Source organism: Lepisma saccharinum, chromosome 20 (assembly GCF_977018435.1).
Source record: "Lepisma saccharinum chromosome 20, izLepSacc3.1, whole genome shotgun sequence".
NCBI lineage: Eukaryota > Metazoa > Arthropoda > Insecta > Zygentoma > Lepismatidae > Lepisma > Lepisma saccharinum.
The window spans coordinates 24402280-24406848 of NC_139248.1; the positions used below are offsets into that span (position 1 = coordinate 24402280).

The 4569-nt window shown below is 34.7% G+C and overlaps 1 long non-coding RNA gene across 1 annotated transcript; it reads left to right on the plus strand.

Moving 5' to 3' along the window:
• Nucleotides 1-907: 907 nt before the first annotated feature.
• Nucleotides 908-4302, plus strand: LOC146003294 (uncharacterized). The gene is made up of 3 exons (XR_014443816.1): nucleotides 908-993; nucleotides 3087-3272; nucleotides 4233-4302. It is a non-coding gene; the product is annotated as an uncharacterized LOC146003294 (long non-coding RNA).
• The last annotated feature ends 267 nt before the right edge of the window (nucleotides 4303-4569 follow it).

The window sequence follows — 4569 nt, forward strand, 5'->3', positions numbered from 1 at the left end:
TTCACCCTAGTTGAACACATTTCCAAGATATTGGTGACTTGTAGTACTGTCGGTAAGGTTACGTTCTAGATTTTGAACTTTCTTATTTGGTTAAAACAGGTTGAAAGAGGTTGTTTGTAATTTTAAATTTATTTGCTTCATTATGCAGACGTGTGTTTCTCCTTTGTAAACGATCGAATATGTTTTCCAACAACAAAACATTGCTTGCAGTTTGTGTATATACACCTTCGTCTATATATTTTTATCTTTTTTGGCAGCATAGTCTTTAGCCTGTTTAGGGCACGTCTCCTTATTGCATGTCTTTCGTAGCGTACATTTCTGCAAACCTTATCACCACGTCCTACAAGCAAATCATATTGTGAAGATAAGTGTTTAGGAGAACTACACCATTTCCTCGATTATTTGGTACTAAAGTAATTGGGTGTAATTTTAGCAAGGTCTTTGGTGGGAAATACAGAAGTTCTGCTTTTGGATCTCACACATAGTCTTCTTCACAATAATTGGCACTGCACACTTGCATCTTTTACATTTCGTCTACAAGCATGAATCCACTGTTTACTTACGCAATTAATTATCGGCTGGAAATCTATGAAATTTTATGTAAGTTCCTTTAGTTTTCTGGTTATAGTTTTCATAGCTTGCTACAGCACAATTAGACATGATTGCAAACTACAAGTACAAAAATACAATAAAAATAAATCGAACGCTACAAAATCAACATCTTGCTTGTTTCAATTTTCGCGACGCGTTAGCAGCTGAATGTGCCCCGCACGAACCGGATCCTCCCACATGACGTAATGCATCCACGGACGACTGCGCATACGTACTGCACATAGCAACGAGCACCCCCTGAAATAGAGCATATTGGCTGCAACAATATTTTAGCTCAATAATACTTATATGTTCCCATAGATTTATTTTAGAATGAAAGCCAATGTAAATGTGACATAAGAAACTAATAAGAGACCAAAATTCAATGAAAAGAACAAAAAGGTAAGGAAGATATTTTTTTTAATAATATAAATATACATTTTTAGGCTATTTAAATCTTAAGAACCCGTAGTATTCATCATAAATTTGTGTACAGGAATACAAAATGAATGTCATCCAGTAGGTGTGTTCTGAATCCGGACAAATAAGTACTGAAATACGGAAAGAATTGAGTTTCGAGCCCGACTTAGAGAAATCACTTCCCCACTTTTCGAGATCCCGAGCATTCGGGAAATTCCAAATGATCGTGTTTATGTGTGGTTAATTGTGCTGCTCAACGAAAGCTAATTCTAGGTGGCGACACGATAGTTTTGTCCTTTCACTTCAGACCGACAACTGTTCTCCCATTTAAATACACGGGGATAAATTGGAAGTTTAAATTGATCTTAACCTCAGAAATTATGCCGAAAGACAATAGATGATTTTTCAGTGCTATAATACTATGGATGGTCGTTAACAATAGAAAAAGATATCTGAACTAAAAAGAAAATTCAAATGTGTACAGTATTTGGTTATGTTACTTGTAGCTTTCACAATTATTTTTTTTTTGGCTAAAGAATAATACATAATAATTCCGTACGACTGCACTTTAATTTTCTTATTTGTTGTTATAATTGACACTTCTACAAGTAAATATGATGCTCTACTTTATATGTAGCACATTTATCGAAAAGAGTAGTTATTACAAAACAATATTATCTTCTGTTTCACGTCTACCAGTCCCTAGGGCGCTTATATTTACAGGAATTATAATTTTGAAAGTATTGTAACAACAAAAAATAGAGAAAGGAAGTTCAAGGGGGAAATGTCTACTGTATGAAAGGAAAACATACGTTAACATTAAAATATCGGATGGTGTAATTATATAATAATAAATATCATGCGCATACTCACATAATTTCTTTTCTGGATTTTTTAGTGAGTTTCTCCGATTCCTACACCCGCCGTTGAATTACACATACTCGCGACCAGAGAAAACATAAAGCCAAGTGTAAAATATAAATTTATGTAATGTCGAACCCATGGCAGCTAGGAACGACCCAAATAATGCCAAGTTTAGTGCTCTTTGTGCACAAACATACCATATTTGATCTGTTCGGGCCACCCTATCGTAGCACGTTAATATATTATTTCTTAGGTTCACGATAATGTAATTTTCAGAAGCTTGTGATTTGCTACATGATCAGGAAGGTTTAGTAAACACATTTTTTTATCGATTTATGCGAGAAACTTTTACAAAGTAACATTTGCATTGCCACTCCATCGTGCTCCAATGTAAAGTTTAGGTGAAGAAAATGAACAGAATTCTCTAGGGACACAACGATGATGGTGCCGCCACCAGTTTCCTTCGATGATATTTCTTAGTTTTTATTATGAACTGTTTTTCTTCTTTTGGGTTCTGTTGATTTTGAGTAGCTTCCAGTAGAAGTTGATGAAGATGAACTTTCAATCCCTTCTTCCTTTTTGGGAAGATATCAGTCGTTAGAATTGTGCCAAAACTATCGATAGCTTCCATCACCTTTTCGGACATGCAGTATGTAAATTTTATTTTTGTATATCACTGATATCTAAAATAACAAAACAACGCTGATCGCAGGCTCCTGATTTCATAAACTGAAAGAAACAGAGCGTGACGCTATTACCCCGGCTCACTTATTACACGTTCTATTTCCATTACGAGCTCGTTCTTGAACACATTCACGATCACTTAGTACATAACGATAATACATTAAATATACTAGAAATATATGCGCAGTGTAATTGACAGAAATTTAAAATACAGTCGCGCATGCAACAGACTTACCTTGGCTGTTTTACAACAGGCGGGAAATCAACCGCCTTTTGCACAACATAGAGAAATACTGGTGCCACAGAGAATATTCCAGAACGGTTTCTTGCTTTCTTGACTTCAGAACCTTTAATCAAGGTACTGCATATGTCATCTCTCTGATTTCTTCCAAAATACGCTCTTTACGAGAACTTGGCGTTATTACCCCAAGGGACCTACATTTTGCACATTTGGTTCACCGTTAGTTATTGTACGGAAAGTTGCAGTTAGAATTGAATAGTACAAAGAATAAATTTTTCTTTCTCAGAAAAGTGTCTCAACATACAACTTTGGGAAGTGGAAAGACGCCACCAAGCCAAGATTGCCTGATGATAGTCAAGTTAAACCGACAGACTGAACACCAAGGCCTTCACGTCTTCCGAAGAGCCAATGGGACAGAGGACGACGATTCAGGCAACAGCATCTGCCAAGAGGAAGACTGTACAAGCAGTAGGTGAGAATTCCTTTTCATTCTTTTACAATACATATCTGTACATAATTTCGCTTATTATTCCAAATGTGACACCAACGAAAAATGTCTCTGTATGCCTCTGGTCAATAGCTGTGAGTGCAAAGAAACACTGTTGACAAAACAAATAAAGAATTTAAAAGTTCATTTCAATATAGGTTCTGATAAATCTACAGATTGTATCAAGACGATCTTTTAAATATCGAATTACTTAGCGGCGGGCCTCTAGTTGTAGGCTTTAATTACTGCATGATTTTCAGTTTTGTAACGATACAAATTGAAAGCAAGGAATAAAACCATTTCAAACTTGAAGAAATGTTTAGACAAGATTGTTTTATTTTGCTCTCGTTCAAAGCCAGTAAAATCTCACAAGTGTATTGAAAGGCATATTTATTTATTTATGCTGATATTATTCTACTGAAAAACAACTGACGAGCCTTAGTGCAGCAGTACATATATACATTTAAAAATGTATAAGAGACAAATTTATTATACAAGATTTGATGACAAGAATGTAAATATAAAAGATAAATACTAAACACATTTAAAATTACATTAAAATGTACCTGACAAAAACATTAAAATACAATTGATCTTTAGGATCGGTGAAAATCATTATATTTGCTGATTATAGAATTTAGAAAATGATTGTTTTTATAATCTTTACATGTTGTTAATAACGACCCGTTTGTTCTTATACGAGGATAGATATATTCTGGATATGAAAAGACTTTCGGAGAGCACTTTTAACCGGTTCTATATATTTTTTTTATGCAACGTGTAGATTGACCCATGCCAGAAAAGTTCACAATGCTTGCTTCTTTCTTGACAGTCTGATGTTTTTACTTCTATCACACTGTTCAAGATTCCAGTTGCATTGCTTTTAATTATTAATTAATAATATCACAGCATTGGGTTTATTTGTGTTTACCTTGTACCTTTCAGAGGCAACTCGGATATCCAGGGACGACAAAATCAAACTGCTGCAAAGTAGGAGCGGAACAATCACAACAAATTGGTAAGTACCATTGGCTCCATACTCTGTACTTGCTGTTGACATAAATATCTTAAAACATTTCTCACAATGTTATTCTTCAAAGAACATCCATTCTTTAATTCGAGGATTATATCTCGTACATTTTCGCAGTAGTTTTCAGTCATAAAACCCTATCGTCAGTTTCAAGGTTAATTTATTGCTGTTTTTGTGCTAAAGCAGATAAAGGTTCAACTCTCGAATACCAAGCTTTCGATAGCTTGAAGAAAAACAAAATATCTAATGTCG